The sequence below is a fragment of the Typopeltis vanoorti genome, chromosome 5 (genome assembly GCF_054136105.1).
Source record: "Typopeltis vanoorti isolate ZY-2024b chromosome 5, IOZ_Tvanoo_1.0, whole genome shotgun sequence".
Lineage (NCBI taxonomy): Eukaryota > Metazoa > Arthropoda > Arachnida > Uropygi > Thelyphonidae > Typopeltis > Typopeltis vanoorti.
In genome coordinates, this window is record NC_143553.1 from 94,274,101 (window position 1) to 94,296,741 (window position 22,641).

Sequence of the window (22,641 nt, forward strand, 5' to 3'; positions counted from 1 at the left end):
TCTGGAGTGACTGATCTTCAAAGAGTTGAAGCCTTCAGTAAAACATGTAACAAGACCATCTGCTGAACATCGGTGTGGCATATCACTGAGCATCTGAGTGACCATACGGTGTCTGATGTTGTCCAGTGAATAGATGAATGGATACAAATTCTAGGAAAAGCCTCTCACTTTCAAACTTTGCTGCGATGGAAAATAATTTTTTTCATTTGATTTTATATGTGGTGTACAAGGCATGGTCTGCTAGTCCCAACTGTCTGTAGTCATAATTTGTATATTTTTATTCTTCCAAACAGGTGTTGGCTGCTCTTCCAGTCTGTCCATACACTCTTATTAGGGTCAACTTGCAGGAACAAGGAAACCCCTATGCACGTAAGGGGAGTGGATAAGAGTAGTTAGTTTCAAGTAGGGCTCAAAAGCAATTCAGAGATTGTATATTTTAAAAAGTCTGGTTATTTTTTGTGATGTATCCAAGAAATTGAGAATAGTGATTATATTAATGTGTTATGTAAAGGAGATCAAGGTTTAGGAAATATTAAGAATTTCCTATAGAAATTTGTAGCTCAGTCGATATAGATAAAGCCCTTTTGTTAGAAAGACCTGGGCTCGACTCCTGTCCATGACATGAAGAACCTTTATCTTGTCTCTTTCAACTAAAGGTGAGTTAGCTAGTCTCATACGGAGATGGAGAGTTTTTTCTCCTAGCAACTCATTTTTTCGTCCCTCAGAACAGGCTAGCTGGCCGTGTGAACACACATTTCTACAGACAAAAATGCCTCTTTCTCCAATGTCATGTTCTATGTAGAAGTTGGCTGGGGGGGGGGATCCTGTAGTTGTTCCATTGTTTGTATATTTGATTGTCTAATTGTTTGTATATTTTCCCTTTCCATGTAAAAAACTTGTGTGAATGTATTTAAATAGTTGAAATAAAACCCACACATACAGAGAGATATTTACATAAACAATCACACCATCACCCATCTCATCAATATGATATTCTAAAAACACTAACCCACAGAGCTAGAGCAATTTGTTCCAGTAACATTGCTCTCACTGCTGAACTTTCTTATCTATGTCACACCTTCCTGACCAATGGCTATAATCCTCAAAAGATAGATAAAATACTAAATGTACCCCAGAAATCCCTTACCCCACTGCCTACCACAGACGACTACAACAAAACTGTCACCATCCCATACATTAAAGGCACATCTGAAAAGATATTTTAAAGAGTGCTTAACAAACACCAACTATGCACTGTATTTTAAACCTTATGTGAAATTGGCAACTCTCATCCATTCACTTAAGGACAGATTCTCTCCTTTATCACATCCGGGAGTCTATGAAGTGCCCTATTCATGTCATCGGGCCTACTGTGGACAGACAGGAAGAACTGTGGACATCCACCTCATTGAACACAAAAAATATATCTTGCACTTTCGCTATGGCAAGTTGGATCTAGCAGACCATGCTTTGGATATCCCCGTACACAGGATCAATTGAAAAAAAAAAAACAAAAGTGCTGCACAGAAGCTTTTACAAGTCAGAGAAGCTGTTCCTGGAATCAACAGAAGCCTTGAAACATACTCCAAACCTCAACAAGTATGGCTGTATAAATCTACCAAAGATTTGGGAGACAGTCATCCTAAGACCAAATTAATACCTGCTTTCTCTCTCATTTTTTCCCCCCCTTCAACTTAGATGGCTCCTAATTAGGACTTTCGTTTTTGTGTTGCACGTTACAATTAGGCATACTAGTCCCATTGTTATACCGGACTGTGGTTGTCTCGCTACTGTAACAAACTTTGTTTGTGTGTGCTCTGAAGATGCTGGATAGAATACCGGTGAAATATTAGCAATTAAGTCAATAAAAGTTATTTTCTTATCAATCTGTGTTTGCATCTATACCGTTAAAATTCAATCAACTTGTGGCATATGTGATTAATTTCAGCTGTGAGGGATGTCTCATTGAAACAAAGATTGATGACTGGTAGCAAGAATTTTAATACTGTGTTGCTGTGAAGGTGGGGGAGTGATGAGAAAGTTTGTGAATGTGTCTACCGGTGTGAGTAGTTTTTCTCTATACTGGAAATGAGAAGTCATCATTTAGGAAATATATTATTTAAGGTGTCTGGAAAGGCTAAAACTATCATTACTTTTTTCCTAAGGAGATTAACCAAAATAAGACAATCCGTATATATGGCGGAGTGGGAGGCAGGAACTCAAAGGTTTTAGTTTTTTGAGTAATTTATTGTTTTAACCTTAGATTTGGCAGGATCGTAGTTTAAAGGAACATAATAGACCACACTCTGAGCATAATGTAATATCCAGCCAACTTTCCTGGCTAGGACTTCAGACTTTAGTCTACTGTTTCACTTACTTTGTGTTGCTTTTTTTTGTGTGTGTGTGTGTGTGTGTGTGTGTGTGTGTGTGTGTGTGTGTGTGTGTGTGTGTGTGTGTTACACACAAGCAACACAAGGAATGAAGAAAGATCTCTATCATAGAGAAATACTGGAAGCATTATACTATATTGTGTTATTCATTCAGGTATGCTGTTTTCTTTCCATTAAACATTCAACATGAGTTCTAACCAGACCTAAGCCTAAACACAATTATTGATAAATTGTGGCAAAAAATGATATAGTAACTAGAAACTTGAACTATCTAGGCAATTGAATTTACTGGCTTTTTACATTTATAAGCACACTAGCTTTGCTGTATTATAGGAACTTAAAACTGCTGTTAATATAGCCAGTAGCTCACTAATCTGAGCTTTCAGCTGTTCTCAACCTGTAGATTTGAATATTTTCTTTCTGATACATCTTCACATAAACAATTTATAAAAATAAGATATAAACATATCAAAAAATAAAACATCCTTTCTAATTCAAGATCTCAATCTCTAGTTCAGCTTCTTTATGTTCTCAACCTTTCTTCATTTAGGATGTTGATAGCTGCTGAATGAAGCAGCCACAACTTTGTTGTAACACCTAGACAAGAACAGTCATTATATTTCTCATTTCATGTACAATGTGCTGTCTTCAACTTGACTCTAGATATTGCTAAGAGCATTAAGCTCAGCATTTCTAACATTCTTACACAAGCTTCATCCCTTAAGTAATCTCTCTTCTACCTATCTCTATTCTTGGGAGTCTACAGAAGAACAAAAATCTGCTTATCATCTCTGGAAGGTGGTTGGACTAAGGTAATGCATTCCATAGTCCACCTTCCAGAGATGGCCCTTTTATTCTGCCATAGGAAAAATCTCCCCATTGTCAATCCTGTAAATGTCTCAGTCATATCATCCCATTGTATACTTTCTACCCAAATTCTTTAATTGGCATATCCTCATAACCAATATTATCTTCTTCTTCTTCAAATGTCATCCCCTAGAAGAAGGTTGGCCACCGTGTCACGGAACTTTTTCTTTCTTTTGCTGCTCTGGAATATTTATGGTAATTCAAGCCAGTCCAGTCCTTAATATCTTTAGGAATGATCTACCCTTCACAAAACTATGCTGTCCCCCCATACAGTATCCCATTTTTATCTATCCATTCCTGTATTTTCTTCTTTACTACCTTCTCCAAGACCTTGACAACGACTCCTGATATGTTGATTGGTTGGTAATTTGCAACATCAGTCTTGGAACCTCCTTTATGCAGTGGAACTATTTTTCCCTCTTTCCACCCCCTCAGGACTAACTCAGACCTGAGACTCAAATTAAACAAAATGGTCAAGGACACTGACAATTCTTTAGCCGCTTCACGTACGACACGAGCTGGTATACCATCCAATCTTACAGATGTATTGACACTGAGGTTTTGTAATAGACTATTCACCTCCACTTCATTCACCACAGTTCCCGTATAAGCTGTTGGTTCCTTCATTCCTGCAATATCACCACCTGGATGATATACTCTTGCAAAGTGCTCGCTCAGTAAGTCCTCTATATCAACTGATTCTGTTACCTCCCTACCATTGGCATTCTTTAAAATCATTCTGCCTTATACATTTTTTCTTTTACTTGCAACATATTTTAAAAACTGTTTGGGATTTTCTTTAGCTTGCATGGCTAATTTTCTTTCATAATCCATTTTGCTTTTCTTACCACACTCATTACCCTTCTGGCCTGCGCTTTATACCGATCTTGTGCCTGCAGGTCACCTTTTTCCTTAAATTCCCTCCACAGTTGTTTCTTTTTTTGCAGCTCAAGCTTAATGGTGTTATTCATCCATTTAATCCCTACTTGATTTACTATTCAGACTCTAGGTATACAGTTGGCCCTTACCTCCTGCTTATTACACTCCTTAACCACCTCCCATGCAATTGTTCAGTAATTAAACAGGAGAAGTGAGTGAGTGAGAGTCTGCAGAAAGTGTGATATATTAATGGACTATGGTGATTTGAATGAAAGTTGTGAAAACAGGAAGTGAAGAGTACCAGATGAAAGAGAGTGATAGATGTAAAACTGAGAATGACAGCCAGAAGAGTGAGCATGAGAATATTAGTGTGGAGAATGTTAGTGAATACGGAAATGATTGAAAAAGGAAATGTGAACGTAAATATGGGAGTAAGCCTAACTGATGTGCAAGCGCTGGAATGACTGCAAGAATGGAAGAAAGCCTGATAGACAGAGTAATATCAAGAATGATTGCTGGAATGCAGAAAGTGAAGAATGAAATGATTAAGATGAGAAATGAGATTAGGCATATGCAGAATAAAATTAGACATACAAATAGAAGAATGCAAAAGAATAAAATGAAAGTGGAAAAATAAGAAGTAGCAAATGACAAGAGTAGCACTATATGGAGATTCTATTATAAAAGGTGTGGTGGATGAGAGGGTGCATAAGGTTGTTTTCTATGAAAGAGGATGAACAGGGTGATTCAGGTGCTGGATATGAGAAGTAACTATACATAATAAATAACGGAAAAACTCACGTAGAAATATTAATTAATAGTATAATTTTCGCCTGTGTGTCACAGGCATCTTCAGTACAATTAGGCACAAAAATTAAACACTAACTGACAATTCCAAAAAGTGCCATCTAAGTAGCTGGTGTAAGATAACTAAAAAGGTCAATAACTTTCCTAAAAAAAAAAAAAAAAAAAAAAAAAAAAATTTAATACAATAAAAAGTTAGGAAAGATTAGCTGATTTGTAAATTACAAATTTGTAAATTTTACAAATCAGCTAATCTTTCCTAACTTTTTATTGTATTAATTTTTTTTTTTTTTTTTTTTTTTTTTTTTTTTTTTTTTAGGAAAGTTATTGACCTTTTTAGTTATCTTACACCAGCTACTTAGGTGGCGCTTTTTGGAATTGTCAGTTAGTGTTTAATTTTTGTGCCTAATTGTACTGAAGATGCCTGTGACACACAGGCGAAAATTATACTATTAAATAATATTTCTACGTGAGTTTTTCCGTTATTTATTATGTATAGTTATGTCTACTCACGGTTTACCTCTTTTAAAACTTATGAGAAGTAAGCATGCGAGGGAGTTTGACAATTTGGTTTGGCATAGGGAAAATGTGAAGATGGATATCAGGAGGTTGAGGAGAGTGAAAGACAACAGTTTGGTAGGAAAAGTAGTTTGTGTGTGTGTGTGTTGCCCAGGTATGACAATGATGAGTTGCAGTGTAGCACAAAAATCGTGAATGGAATGTTAGCAGAAATGTGTGAAGGGAAAAGGAGTGTAGTTTTTGAATGTGTGGGATAAGCTTGAGGAACAAATTAAACATATAAGAGTGATGGACTGCATCTGAATGGTTTTGAAGTAAATCAACTAGACAAGCTGCTGCTGGAATGAAGTATAATCAGTGATGCAACAAGGTATCGATGGAAGCCAAAGATGATGATGTAAATGAGCAGGAGAGGACCAGGTGTGACCATTGTGAATGAAGGTGAGAATGTGAGAACAGGAATGCCAGTCAATCAGAGAAACAGAGTGGGCCAGGGAGGTTCAGGGACACAGTGTAAGGAGAGTGGATTCTGAAATCAGCAATGAATGTGTGTATAGAGATCATCAGTAAATGAATGGAACAGCCTGGAATACATGGGAGGGAGATACTTGAGTCTGGGGGGGGGGGTTGTATGGGACAAAGGGTAAGGATGAGCAGACAGGGCAAGTGTGGAGAAGTCACTAATATAAGGGACAACATGAGTAGGATTAGTTATAGACCAAGAAATGAATTGTTATGCTTATTTAAAAATGTCAGAAGTATCAGAAATAAGAGAGATGAAATTGTTGCATTATTTTATTTTATTTCGTATGATGATGCAGTGGCTGTGAACCCCTTTTATGGGGAGGTACAACACCATCTCAATCCCTCTGAATTTTATCCGGGCTCAGGACCGATAGCTGATGAATCAGGCCTATGGCTAGGTCTTAAGTATTCCTGACTGTAATCCGGGAGTGTTCATGGGTTGTTCCATTGATCAAGTTTATATGCCCAAAAATAGTGGGAATAAGTGAAACATGGTTGGATGAAAATGATATCTTGACAGGAATAGAAATGGCAGGATATGATGTTTTTGTTGAGGATAGGAAGGGATAGGGGAGTGCTGCTAATGATAGTGAGGGAATTATGCCCACACAGGATTAAGATAGAATTGGGAAAAAGTAGCAGTGATTATGAAGCAGTATTGTGTGAGATGGAGGTTGATAGAAATGTAGAGAGTGGAGAAATGTATAGGCAATTCAGCTTAGTGAGCAAGCAAAGAGTGATCATTATTGGTGATTTTAATTATGGTAACATTGACTGAATGAAGAATTAGCAGAGAATAAGAAGAGCATATTTCTTGAGTTTAAGGGACAATGGCAATATGTAACAGAGGGCAAATGAGTGTTAAGAATCTTAGATCTGGTTATATCATCAGAGGATGTGATTGTGAATGGATTATGTAATCTTTCCCAGGTTGGTGAGAGTGACCATGAAGTGATCACCTGGATTGTAGCCAGTCATATGAGAACTTCTGTGAAGAAGGGATATATGTGGAACTACAGAGCTGGTGATTGTGAAAAGCTTAGGAGACAAGTGGGGGTGATACAGTGTGGAAAGAGGAGTTGAGTGAAAAGGAGACAGACGCTGCTTGGGCATTGATCAAGCTATTTAACAGCAACACGGAGTCTATTCCAAAGGTAAAAAGGCTAAATGAGGTAGGAGTAAAATAAATGAATGAAGAGATTAAGAATGAAATTTGGAAGAAAACACTGTGGAGGCAACACAAAATGAATGTTCGTGATAATCAGTTACATCAGTGTTTCCCAACGTTTTTTGGATCATGCCCCCCCCCAGCATAATAGTCAGCCAAGTTCTGAAAAAGTATAATATAAATATGTACTATAAATAAAAAAGGAATATAGGAAAAGTTATATTTAATGAATATAAATTTTATTATTACACTTTGTATATTATAAAACATAAATCGAGCTGAACTCGGGAAAATAAAATCCAAGTTAATGCAATCATTGAGCTTGATGTCTGCTGCAAAGATTTTTTATTTGAGGTACTAATTTAGTCATTTTCAATCTCATATCCCCATGGTTTGTGATATCCAGGTGATTTCTTTTTTTCAGTAGCAAGTCATTTACAGCACTAAAGCCACATTCAACTAAATATGACAATGGGAAGGGAAAGAGTATTTTTTTTGCAAAACTAGTTGAATTTCGGTATTTCGTTTCTATCTCGTCAGAAAGCCATGCCATTGTCCCTTTTATGTTGAATAAAGTTCTAATAGACTCATCATTTTGCTTTTCTGAGAGAGTTCTTCTTGATACTGTATTTATGTTGACTGCTGTACTAGTGATGTCAGCTTTTTTTCTCTGAAAGTCAGGGTTGCAACATCGACAATTTATCGCCAACAATGGTGAGTGTTTTGAGTATATCGGTGATGAGATGACAAATACAACATCATTTTCTAATTGTTCCCCCCCCCTGTGGGGCGTACGCCCCCACATTGGGAAACACTGAGTTACATGAAGAGTACAATGTGAGTAGGCCAGGAATGTGACTTGGTTGGCAGATAGCAAAAGTGAAGTTTGAGAAGAAATTAGCCAATCAAGCTAAGAAAAATCAATATGTGCAAGTAGAACAACAACAAAAAAAAAACTGTGAAAGAATGATGCTAGTTAATGACACTGGCAGATTGGTAAACAATACAGAAGATATAGTTGAAGTATTCAGTGATCAGTTTATCATTGTATTTCATCATCATCATCAATTTCCTGATATGTATCCCCAAGGGGTGTTCAGGTTACTATGGCACTCCATGATTAAGTTTACATTATTATTAATCTCCTATCCACAACTTTCCTCCAAATTAGTCTACTTGTAAGCACTCCAATATTGTCATATCTAGCATTTCATTCTTCCAAGGCAGTTCTGACTTATCAGTCAGAACTGCCTTTCTGGGTCTCTTTTCTGCCACCAGCACCTGTTTTGTTAACCTTCTTCATCCATTCTATTTAAGTGGCCATACTACCTTAAAGTATCTGATCGAATAGCAAGTATTGTTGTTCAAATCTCGAAAAGATACACTCTTAAGATCGTCCAAGTCTATGCACCAACAATAAGTCATACTGACGAAGAAATTGAAGCCTTCTATCATGATGTATCACAACTCTACAATAAAGGAAAACATCATTTCAGAATTGTAATGGAAGACTTTAATGCTAGAATTGCTATTCAACATTCGGATGAAAGCTCAATGGGAAATTTTGGATATGGCATGAGAGATGACAGAGGAGCAAGGTTAATAGAATTTGCAGAAAAAGAAAACCTGTATATCATGAATTCCTTTATCAAGAAAAAAACACATAGAAAGTGGACATGGAAAAGTCCAAATGGAAAACTAGTGAAATTGACTTGATCCTCAGCAATAAGAAAACATCTTTCAAGACTGCTCTGTTATAAACACCTTCACCATTGGAAGTGACCAACGTATGGTATGCAGTAAAATCAAAATAAACTGCCAAAAAGAAAGAAGAAAAATGTTTCAGAGATCAAAGTAAAACATAGATGTACACAAACTCAACATTAAAAAAGCTGTATTCCAACATGAACTAAACAATAGATTTAAACATCTTTTTATAGATGACAATGCTGATCTATCAGAAAATAATGACATTATTATCCAAAACCTTCTACAATGCTCACTTGAAATAAGTGGTATCACAGAACAGAAACAAGACAAAATCTCTGAAGAAATGAAGAGAAATGAAACAATCAATTAACTTACAGAATAAAATCGAATACACGAAATTGTGCAAAAACAATCAGAAAATGTATTACAGAAGAAATAAGAAAATTCAATTGTAAATTCATACAACAAACAATTGAAAACAACCATAGTCTCAAAAAAGCCAAACAGCAAATAGATGGTTGCAATCAAACTACAAGACGGGACCATCACCAGAGATAGATATGCTATAGCAAAAAGAATTGAAGACTTCTACTCAATATTATATCAGGATGATGACACAGCTGAAGTACAATAAAGGAAAACATCATTTCAGAATTGTAATGGGAGACTTTAACGCTAGAATTGGTATTCAACATTCAGGCTTCCAAAATGGGAAAGCTGCAGGTGAGGATGGAGTTATAGTTGAACTTCTAAAAACAGGTCAAGAAATAATCTACAAACTCTTGGCAAAACTATTTACTTTATGCCTGAAGAAAAATGCTGTACCAACAACATGGAAGAAGGCTACCCTAATTCTGATACATAAAAAAGGTGAGGTTGGTAGTTCATCAAGTCTTCTATCTACCACTGATAGTAGTCTACAAAAGTCTTAGCTCATAGGCTTTGTGCGACTCTGGACCTAGCACAACCTAAAGAACAGGCATGCTTTCGAAGGGGCTTTAGTACAATGGACCATATTCAAGTTGTATAGCAGATTATTGAATGGTGTAGTGAATATCAATTACCACTATGTCTTGGTTTTATTGACTATGAGAAAGCCTTTGATTCACTTAAACTTGTGCAATACTTAAAGCATTACAAAACCAACAAATGGAGGAGCCCTACATCAAAACCATCAAATCAGCATACACGAATGCCACAGCAGCAATTCATTTCAATGGAAACATCTCTACTGTGGGAATACAGAAAGGTATAAGACAGGGTGACACAATATCTCCAAAATTATTCACCGCATGTCTAGAAGAAATATTCAGACTTCTTGATTGGGAAGGGAAAGGTCTGAAGATAAATGAAAGATATTTAAGCCATTTACGCTTTGCAGATGGCATAGTTATCTTTACTTCAACTGCACGTGAATTACAGACTCATATCCGCGAGCTCCAAATTGCTAGCAGAACAGCAGGCCTAAAAATAAACCTAAAGAAGACCTAAGTTATGTTCAATAGCCATGTCCAACCAGAAATAATAAAAATCAATAATGAGGAAATTAAACAATTAGATCATTACATATACTTAGGACAACAGATATCAATGGAACAAATCATGGATGAAATTAAAAGGCGCATGATGCTTGAGTGGAAAGCATTTGGAAAATTACGTTCAATATTCAAAAGCCAACTACCATTATGCCCGAAGAGAAAAGTTTTTAACCAGTGTATTCTTCCAATACTGATATATGGCTGTGAAACATGGACACTGAATGCAAAGGAAATTCAAAAATTAAGAACAACACAATTTAGTATGGAAAGAAGTATGCTTGGTATCACAAGATTGGATCACAAAAGGAATACATGGATAAGAAATCAAACCAAAGTCTCTGACATCATAGGAAGAGTGAAACATCTGAAGTGCCAATGGGCTGGGCATATTGCTCAAAGACAAGATCAGCACTGGACAAAAGAAGTACTGGATTGGATTCAACAAGAGGAAAAATGACCACGACGCCTACCTAAATCACGGTGGATTGATGATATCATCAGATTTGCAGGAGTGACATGAAAAAGGAGAGCCATGGACAGAGAGTTTTGGTGTAATCTTGGAAAGGCCTTCATCCAGCAGTGGATCAACAATGGCTGATGATGACTACTAGATTAGCTCTGCTGACATATTCTTGAATGCTAATAATGTCAAGTTCCTTTCTAATATCTTCATTTTTAGTGTGATCTGCCACTGATTCCATTAGTTCATTCCCTTAATTCTTCTCAGAACCCTCATATCTGTAGTCTCTAGTTTTTGATCAAGTGTTTTATTTCTAACCTAACTCTCAGATCCATAACTTAAAACTGGTTTGAACATTATCTTGTATGCTGCTAGTTTGGTGTTCTGGCTAATTTCTCTCTTATTCCATATAAATTTATTCAGCTGGCTACCCACCATACCAGCTTTGCTTATTCTGTTGTCTATTTCCAGATTTAACCTCATCTTCACTAAAAACTTGTTTTATAGGATCTCCATTCAGAATGCAGCTGAAGTTTTCTATGTTCTTGTCTATTTTCATAGTTTTGGCTTTTGTATTGCTGATTTTCATGCCAAATTTGTTACTACCATTATTCAATTTAGTTAGAGAATCCTGGAGACTTGCGCTTAATGTGTTTAGGAGTACATCATCTGCATAAAGCAAAGAGCTAAATTTGACATCTCAAATTCTAATATCAGACCTGATGTCTCTTTCTTTCATAATGTGACCATATAGATGATGAAGAAGAGTGGAGATAATGTAAAATCAGGGGTGAGACCCCCTTGATTTTACATGAAACTATCTTCCTGTATTTCCTTCAATTCTAACTGCTGACTGACTGGCAACCTGTCTTATGCCTTTTCCAGATCTACAAAACTTAAGTACAGAACCTTGTCATATTCCCAAGATTTCTCATCTGTTTGCCTTAAAGTGAAAATCTCATCTTGATAACCTCTATTTGGCCTGAACCCAACTTGTTCTTCTCCAAGTTTCTCTTCCACAATCTTTCTGAACCTCTTTTCAAGTATACTTGCATAAATATTACCTAGAAAACTCAGTAGAGAAATTCCTCTACTTCTAGAGTAATTCTTACATTCAACTTTATGTCCTTTTTCCAGATCATCAGAATATGACCTTCTGTCCAGGCCCACTGCAAAACTTTTATACCTCCATACTTAAGCATATCTGGTCGAATATCACCTATTCCAGCTGCCTTTCCGCAATTTTTGATGGCTTTTTTAACCTCAAGTATTGATAAGTACTCCTTGAAAATTTTCTAGTATGGTTCTATCACTGCTTGGTTTGTTTAACAGTCTTTCAAAGTAATTATCCTTATCTTCAATTTTCATGTGACCATGATCATCTTTGATTCCTTTTACAGTACCCTTTCCTCCATTTCTAAGTTTTTTCAATAGCCTCCAGAATATTTTGCCACCTTTCTGATATTTTCTGTATTCTTTTCTTTCCATGACTTGTTTAGCTACTTTTATGCTTAACTTAGTTCTCTTACATTTTTCTCTTCATTCTTTTAGGAGATCTGCTGACTTATTTGCTAGGAACTTTTGGTGTGCTTTCTTCTTTTCCAAGACTGCTTCTTTAACTTCTTGTGTCCACCATAGTGTTCTTATTTTTCTATCCTTGCAGATAACTTCACTACATACCTCCCTAGCTGAATCAATCAATGTCTTCTTCAGAGTTTGCCACTGAGACTCCAAGGTTTGGATCTTGTTTTCAAACTGCTGTAAATTTTTTTCAATAATGTTTGCATAGTTGAGTCAACAATTTACTTGTAAAATCTACTCAACTTGAATTCTTTTTAAAACTTTCTTACATACTATTCTTTTCAATGTGATATCAGTTTTATCCTGCTTAGTACTTAGTAATGGTCACTTCCAATTTCAAATCCTGTGTACAATCTATTGTCCTGAACCAGCTTTATGATATCACTATCAACAATGATGTAGTCAATAAAGCTTTTCTTATTTCTTGTGTCTTCTCTCCATGTGAATTTGTGCACATCTTTATGTTGAAACATAGTGTTAGTGATGACTATTCTGTTTCCTGAATAGAAGTCCAGTAAATACTTACCGGACTTCTATTCAGGAAACAGAATAGTCATCACTTATTAGCTTTTCCTTTTCTTCAAATTTTCCCAAAATGTTCTTATATGCCTGGTGAGATTCATTTCCTACTTTGCTGTTCAGGTCACCAACAAGGACCATTTTTTTCCCATATTCTTTATGTCTAATATCGTTGCCGATGTGGTTTGGAAGGTGGCGAATCCCGCGTTCATTCTCTGGATCATGAATTCCTTTGCAGATAATTTCCTAGGAGCAATGGCAAAGTTGTGACCACGTGACAGAGCGTTGAGTGCTTCAGGCTTCAAGGTAACTGACGAAAGGTTAACTACAGTGTTGGTTTGTAGTTTTTGTTTGGACGTGAAGTTCGTTTTTATTTTATCAGACTTGTTGATATGTCGACTCCATATTCATTCGAATTCTTTATTTGCTGCAGTACACGAGGTATCATGTAGAATTGACCAACGCAGGATTTGCCACCTTCCAGACCACATTGCCAACGATATTAGATTGGATGTAGCCTGTGTTCTCACAAAAGCAAAACCACCAAAAACCCACATATCCATTAGTGAATACAAGTCACTACAAGAATTGAAGATGTTGTCTGAATCTTCCTAACTAATCTCTAACACTTTAATCACAATTCCAGACACAGAGATTGGTCTATACTTCTAAGAATTATATGCCTGTTTTGCCCAATGTAAGACTCAGGTTAAAAAGGGATGTCAAAGCAGTTAATTCTCTGAAACATTACCCCCAAAAAACAGGTGATATGTCATCAAGCCCTACAACCTTATTAACACCATTTTTAGTCAAAATCTCATATTTTATAATCATTCTTTCTTCTACTGGCCACATATTGAAATAACTCAGATTTTTTTTTTTTGGCCTTATTAGCTAAGTGCTCATGCTGCACTTTGGCAATCTTTACTGAGTGAGTCATGCTCCTTGATTGTTGTTTGTACTCCTCATGCATCTGATTATCACCACTCATCCTGTACTACCTCCATAATGCCTTCTTCCTCCAGACTACATACCTCTCCTCTTCATTTGTCCATTTCCCACCTACCTTATTTAACTTCCTGACCTTTGGAATACGGCATGGGTTCCAAAAGTTTCCAGCCTGACTATGCCATAATCGGATGATGACAGTAAAAATGAATTTTAATTTTTGATATGTGAGTTTAACTTGTATTAATTTCTGATACAATTCATGCCAATTTTAAAATGCCATGCATGATGACAGATAGCACCATCTATCGGAAGGTTAGTGTGCCAGTTTCAACCCTCTACCTGTTTCATTCAGTTGGAGGCATTTGTTTGACAAACATGTGGCATATTAAGTGGCTGTAATGTTAAAAATTGAGTACTGCACTGTGATAAAGTTTTTCACCAAAGAAGGGCTTTCTCCAAGTGCTATTAAACAGCGATTGAATGGTGTTTATGGATACGCTTCTCTTCATATTCCACTGTGAAGGAATGGGCTAAACAGCTTCACCTAGGATCATTGTGATGGTCAGCCTGTGGAAGTGATGACTGAGAAAATGTCTCTCGTTGAAGAACTTCTCTGTTCTGTTCTTCATAGTTCTTCCCAGCTTTGCATCATTTGCAAACAGTTGCATATGATTAACATCCAAGTTAAATAGCAGTGTCCCAAAATAGACCTTTAAGGCACATCACTGTTGACTTTTCTCTTCCATTCCATCACTTCCTCATACTCAAATGACAGACAGTTGAAGCTCAAAGAAATCTCAGCAAGGTTGGGGCTTTCTATAACAACCATCTTTCTCATCATTCATGAGAAGCTTCACATGATGAAGTTCAGTGCGGGTGTCTTGACTTCTCTCTTCAATTCAGGAGCATCATGTGACCTGTTCCCGCAAGTTTTTAGAGCTTTGCGAAGGGAATCAGAGAGAGAGGTGCTGGAATCCATTGTCTCTGGGGATGAAACCATGATCCTTTATTATGATCCTCTTTCCAAAAGGGAATCCATGGAGTGGTGCAAACCAGGCAAAGCACCACTGAGAAAAGCCATGATTACTCAGTCGTCCATAAAGAAGATCATGGCAACAATCTTTTGGGATTGCCAGAGAATTCTCTTGATTAACTTCAAGGAAAGGAATATGACTGTAAATGCAGAATATTTTGCTTCACTTCTGCACAAACTGTGCAGCAGCATAAAGGAGAAGAGACAAGGAATGCTGAGTTATGGTGTTCACCTACTTCACGACACTGCTCCAGTCCATACGGCTGTATTGTTGCAAAGGCTGCAGTGAAGGACTGTAGCTCCAGGAGATTGAATACCCAACCTACAGCCCAGATCTAGCCCAGTAACTAGTATCTCTTCTCAAAACTGAAGAAAGACATTTGAGGAAGAAAATTTGTAGATGACAATGAGGTGAAAGATGTAGTTTTAGGTCATTTTGCAGCTATTTTTTCAAGGACATAGAAATGTTAATTCAAAAATGTGAAAAGTGTGTTGAAATGAAGGGAGATTATGCTGAAAAGTGACAGTTGTTTTTTTCTATCACCTCTAAAAGTTAGTCGGGCTGGAAACTTATGGAACCATTCTCGTACATTCATACATTGCCTCTGCCTGATAATTCTTGAGTAAGGTCCAGGCTGCACTAATCCTCTTTTCACTCAGTTCCCTGTTTCCATGATATAGCTGCAGGCTGTCTCCTGAGTTTGTCATAATCATCAGCCTTGTAGTTTCACATATATCCCTTTTTTTACAGTAGTTCTCATGTGGCTGGCCACCTTAGGTGATCACTTCTTGATCACTTTCACCACTGGCAGTAGTGACATTCCATTTATAACACCCTCTGATAAATGATCAAATCCAAGATCCTTGGATCTTCATGTGTCTGCTATTGCATTGCCTGATGTAGTTGTCTTTCAGAAGCTCTTGCCTCCAAATGTCATCTCTTCGATCCAGTCTGTAGTACCATAATTAACATCACCCATAATAATTACTCTTTTCTTATTTGCCAGGCTAATTTGTCTGTACATTTCCTTCTCTCTGCCCTCCACATTACCAGGTATATAGCAATATCCAACTAAATATTTCTACTACCACTTTTTCTTATTTATGAATTAACATTTCAAAATTACCTCAAATCTTGGCATTTTCAATCGGTGCAGGACTTGTTTTAGAAGATAATTTATGTACCATTTTATCAATACAGCTTTCACCCTGAACAAGAGTTAAGGTTGGAACAAAATGCCATCCTGGTTGCAGTAGAAGTTCTGAGAATCATTTTTGATAAGAATGATGGAAGACATAATAGATAGAATCACGTTTTAGATACCATAGAAATATTAATTTTGTAACGAGATTGTATAGTATGGATACAAGTGACATTTTGCATGAGGAAGATGGAGAGAACATTCATTCATTGTCATCCCAATGTTGTCTTGTTTGTGTCAACAAGGTAGATACTAGTGGGGGTAATATTCAGAGGTCAGACAGATTTGTGATTTGTATAAAGTTGGAGTTGTTTGGAGTTAAAGCAATGCTTTGAGAGAAAAATAACTTAATTTTTCCGAGGCAGAGGAGGAAATATTTGTAATATATTTGTGCCAAAAGAGATACCATAGGGTAGTAGATACTAGTGGAATAAGAGAATGTAAAAAAATGACACAGAATGTGAGTCAACTCTGGAGCACAGACCTACTGGGCAATTGAAGGTATGTATGCATCAGGGCCAGGGGACGTTTTTGGTATCCAATTTAAGTAAAATTCTCTTGATCTCCTTTTTTTGGCAAAAGGACACTGGGCATTGAATGTAGAGTGTGTGTGGGGTGGTTGGGAGACATTTACCAGAATCAGCAGTACAAGAATTGGAGGAGAAGTAGAGAGCCAGGAGATTGGCCTTTTCTGTGGGTGATGCAACAGTGGTGGGAGCAGTGTTGGACAGAAGTGAACCAATGGTTTTGGCTAGATACCAGAATGAAACAGCTGCTATGTGGGCAGGATGCAAGTTTCTTGCTGTTAGCTCTTTCGGAGTAATTTTTTGATGTGTGGATAATTGTCTTGCAACTATTTTGGACTTTGGTATAGGTGAATAGACTTTTGGATGCAAGCCAGTTACGGTATGCTCAATTCTTCTTTTGTACAGCTTTGGCACACCTGTGGGAGAATTAAGGCTTAGATAATTCTTATCAGCATGGCTCCATGCTGATAAGAATTATTTTGGTGATGCTTTCAGCACATAGGTTTGGGTCAGATGGCTGGAAGCATTTATCGATCCAAGGGAACGTGGCAAAGTTGTTGCATAGATCATCCCACTCAGCTTTCTTGTAATTCCATACTATGCATGGATGCGAGTGGTTGTATTCATATTGTTTCATAGGAGAAGAGATCAGCTTAAGATTGTGGTTCAAACTCCTATGGTGACAGACTACATTAACAGTGTACTTGGATGGTCACTAGTAAGGAAGAGGCCCATGGTATTTGGAGAGTGGTTGGGTTTGTTTGGTACTCAGGTAGGCATGTGTACTATTTATGTAAGATTGCTGATAATGGCAAATGGCTCAGCCTCTCTACCTACTTGATCTGTGCAATTGGAGTAGGAAAGCCAGATGGTGTTGTGGACATTAGTCTCCAAAGGAAATGACCTCACTGTAGGTAAGTTGGATTGAAGAATATCGACTTTTAAGGAAAGGAAATCAAAATGTTCAGAATGTTTGTGGCATTAGAGAAGCATTAGTAAAAGAATTTGATGGAATGGGGTATAGAGATTTTCAGCTAGAGAAGGTAAAAATTGACATGGTATGTCAGAGCAGACATATGCACAAACCCCATCTTTGGGGCAAAAGGAGTGTAAAACTGGGAAGGTCGAGATGAGTAATGCTTGGGGAGAGTAGAAATTCAGGTTTCTGTAAGGAAAAGTAAGTAATGTTTTGTAGACTGGAGATGGAAATGTACATCATTCCGCCACGCTACGACCGACAGTCTGGTTCAGATACGTTGACGACGTGTTCGCGATCTGGCCGCACGGACGACAAACACTAAACACATTCCTCAGCCACCTGAACAAACAACACGAATGCATACAATTTACCATCGAAATCGAAAACCAAAATTCGCTCCCGTTCCTAGACACACTAGTTACACGTCTTCCTTTACGCAGTCTATCCTTCACGGTCTACTGAAAACCAACACACACTGGCCAACACATACATGCGAATTCATACCACCACCCATCACAAACATATGGAGTCATTAACACCCTTAAAAACAGAGCCACAACTATTTGCTCTAACCAGCTAGCCCTGAAACAAGAACTAAAAATCATTAGTGACACATTCATAAATAATGGCTATAACAAAAATACTGTTAATAAAATACACTATAAAACTACAACAAAAACGAATCTAGATTACAGTAAAACCATAGCCATCCCATACATTAAAGGGTTATCAGAAAAAATCAACGGAATCCTGCAACATTATAACCTCAATGCCACCTTTAAACCACCCACTAAACTTAAAACCATATTCAGCTCCTCTAACGATCCTCTCCTCCCATTAGCACATCCTGGAGTCTATTGCATCCACTGCACCTGTAACTTACCATACATTGGTGAAACAGGGACACTCCCTATACGCAAGAAAGAACACATTAGACACATTAAATATAACCATTATGGTGAAGCAGGCCTCTCAGACCATGCACTCAACACCTTACACCAAATCAACTGGAAAAGCACCTGCTCCTTACACCACACAAAAACCTGGTACGAAAGGAAATTTAAGGAATCTTGCGAAATCCTGTTCAACCACCCAAATATCAATAATACAGATGGCATGAAAATTCCAAGGATCTGGATGGCACACATTCAGCCTACCTAATATGAAAGATCCAGCATAAGTCAGGACTCTAGCCAATCCGTAACTAGTATTAGAAACCATTCCATACCAACTGGCTGGAATGATGTTAATATATATATATATATATTAGACAACACTAATAACAAGACTCTAGTATTGATGTATAATTTTTTTTTTTTATTTTATTTTATTTTTTTTTATTTATTTATTTTTTTTTTTTTTTTCACCAGAGGTCAGGCCAACAATTGTGGTAGCAGTTGGTCAGTGTCTTTAACGAACCAGTTTGATTGTAGTATAGCTTGTTTCCTGTGTATATTTGTATGCTCCAGAAGATGACCTTGACATAAAGGTTTAAACGTCGAATGTAGATTTTAGTTATATTAAACTAAAGTTTTTATTCAAACATGGTAGTTGTCTCCATAATTTTCAAAAATGCATTCGGATCACAGTGTAAGCCTAAAAGAAAGGGTACATCATTGAGGTTTGAACGGAGGCCACGTATATTGATGTAGTACATTAGGTTCTAATATCACTTGGGATGCAGACTGGTGTCTTTGCATGCCTATATTGACACTTCTCTGATTTAAACTTGACTGTAGATTCTGAGGCATGTCTCCATTAGAGGAAGTACTCTCACATGGTCGGGTTCTCTTCACTCTCAAAGAGTTTTTACTGATAAATGAGTGCATTCCTCATCACCAACCCTAGCCTTTATATGAAATTGAAAAAATCTTGTTCTCTCTTTTCAGCATACTCTAAAAATAAAGTCTCTGCCAGATTATCCCACATGGGGCAGCATTTGTGCAGGTGCACATATGTACATGTGTCATAGAAAATCTATACAACACATTTCAGACTTCCAACTACTTTGGTGTGCATATTTTCGCAAACTCTTGATTATGCTATATTGCTAACATATCACATTAAAACCATTCCACTTTCATGCATATACTTTTCCATTCTGTGTCTCACTCTCCAACTTATGAAAGTCATACACTCCTGCCCTTTTCCTCTGTCTACTAGCAACTCTTCATAACAAATTCGAAAATTCCTTTCTCTGTTACAGAGTATTCTGCCTGCCATCTATGTAAATGGTTTAAAATCAGGGACATAATGAATCCTGCTGCATTCATTTAAAGCATAAACTATCTTTATGCTTTAAAATATATGAAAGCAAAACTTCATCAAATGTGCATTATCTGCTCGATTCCTTGAGTACATTACTGGTTGTGGCCACCTTGTCAACCTAATTTCCATGAAGTGCAGTATTCTCTCTCGACATTATATCATATACAAAGATTTGGTTATATCTTCCCTAGAACGGGCAAGGTCGGAATGTTTGAAGGTCAAATGGATCAAGTCTTACACAAAAGCCAGCAACTCCTCATTGCCTTTCTTCATTTAAACTCTGCTTTTTGCTTATTGATTTATGAGGGTGGTCTGAAAAGTTTTGAACCTAACGATAATTTTTAATTTCGAAATTATTTTATTTTTGAACATAAAGTCCCTTAAGACTAATACATTTATTCCAGCAATGCCCCAGCATCATTATCCCATCCCTGTTGTGGTTCTCTGTAAGATCTGCAAAATACCCCTCTACAGCTGCAATCACTTCTTGATTCAAAGAAAAAGTGAGGAAGACTTTTACGAAGGTGGTCTGAAAAGTTCTCGGTCTCGACTATAGATGGCAAAAATATCGGCAAGATTTTTTTTTTTTCTAAGTTGGTACATCGTCATAAGCATCCATGTGAAATTGCAAGTAATTCTATCAAGTAGTTTGTTTTATACAGCTATCTGAAGCAAAAGCATTATCTGTATCTCCCATGAAATGGTTAAAATTGAGTATCGTGCGGTTATAAAATTCTTTGTAAAAGAAGGTTTAATGCCAAAAGAAATTCATTCGAAGTTCATGAAAGTCTATGGGCACTGTTCTCCTTCATTTTCTACAATTAAGAAATAGGCTCTTGAATTTAAACGTGGCCATACCAGCCTTGAAGATGATCAACATGAAGGACTTCCAACAAGTGTAACAACACCAGAAATCATTGATCAAGTGTACAATATGGTATTGGATGGCAGGCGAGTCAAAGTGTGTGAAATTACTGAGACTATAGGCATTTCAAAATAATGTGTAGGATATATTTTGCATGAAGAATTGCAAATGAAAAAGTTTTGCGCAAGATGGGTGCCGTGCTTACTCACAACAGATAAAAAAAAAAAAAAAGCACTTGCATGAAAATCTCTGAACAGTGCTTGGAGCGTTTTAATAAGAATAAAACTGATTTTGTGCACTGATTTATTACTGCGGATGAGACTTGGATTCACCATTACACACTTGTATCCAAACAGTAGTCAAAACAGTGAACAGAAGCCAGTTGTTCAGCTCCAAAGAAGACAAAGTTGGTTCCATCAGCAGGAAAGGTCATGGCATTTGTGTTTTGGGATGCTAAAGGAAGTTTGTTTATTAATTATCTTGAAAAAGGTAAAACAATAACCAGGGAATATTATTCCGATCTTTTAACCAATCTAGACAAAAAAAATCATGAGAAAAGACCTAGTTTGCATAAGAAAAAATCATCTTTCATCAGGACAATGCACCTGCCCACAAAAGTGTTTTGGCAATGGGAAAATGAAGGGATCTGCACTATGAATTGTTGGAACATCCACCCTATTCCCCAGATTTGGCTCCTTCTGACTTCTATCTCTTCCCAAAACTAAAACTCTTCCTCGCCGGTCAGCGTTTTTCTTTGAATCAAGAGGTGATTGCAGCTTTAGAGGGGTATTTTGCAGATCCTACTGAGAACCACTACAGGGACGGGATAATCGCGCTGGAACTTTTGCTGGAATAAATGTATTAGTGTTAAGGGAGATTATGTTGAAAAATAAAAATAATTTTGAAATTATAAATTTGTTTTTTCATTGTTAGGCCGAGAACTTTTCAGACCACCCTTGTAGTTTTGGGAAGAGATAGGAGTCAGAGGGAGCCAAATCTGGGGAATAGGATGGATGTTCCAACAATTCACAGTTCAGATCCCTTAATTTTCCCATTGCCAAAACACCTTTGTGGGCAGGTGCATTGCAAACCAGGTCTTTTCTCATGAATTTTTTCATCTAGTCTGGTTAAAAGATTGTAATAATATTTCCTGGTTATTGTTTTACCCTTTTCTAGATAATTAATAAACAAAATGCCTTTAGCATCATAAAAAAAAATGTCATGACCTTTCCTGCTGATGGAATTGACTTTGTCTTCTTTGGCACTGAACAACCGAATTCTGTCCACTGTTTTGATGCTGTTTAGATTCTGCTTTGTAATGGTAAATCCAAGTCTCATCCATAGTAATAAATCGATGCACAAAATCAGTTTTATTCTTGTTAAAACGCTCCAAGCACTGTTCAGAGATTTTCATGCGAGGGCTTTTTTTTTTTGATCTGCAGTGAGCAAGCGTGGCACTCATCTTGCGCAAAGCTCTTTCATTTGCAATTCTTCATGCAAAATATATCCTACATGTTCTTTTGAAATGCCTATAGTCTCAGTAATTTCACACACTTTGACTCGCCTGTCATCCGATACCATATCGTGCACTTGATCAGTGATTTCTGGTGTTGTTACACTTGTTGGACATTCTTCACATGGATCATCTTCAAGGCTGGTACTGCCACATTTAAACTCAGCAACCCATTTCTTAATAGTTGAAAACAAAGGAGAAGAGTGCCCATAAACTTTTATGAACTTCAAATGAATTTCTTTTGACTTTAAACCTTCTTTTAAAAAGAATTTTATAACCGCAAGATACTGAATTTTATCGATTTCAAGGGATACAGACAACACTTTTGCTTCTGTATAAAACA

General features: G+C 36.9%; 1 protein-coding gene across 1 annotated transcript in view; it reads left to right on the forward strand.

Annotated features, from left to right (window-relative positions):
- Nucleotides 1-22,641, forward strand: part of LOC150106660 (calpain-15-like) — a 406,958-nt gene that overhangs the window by 324,218 nt on the left and 60,099 nt on the right. The window lies entirely within an intron of this gene.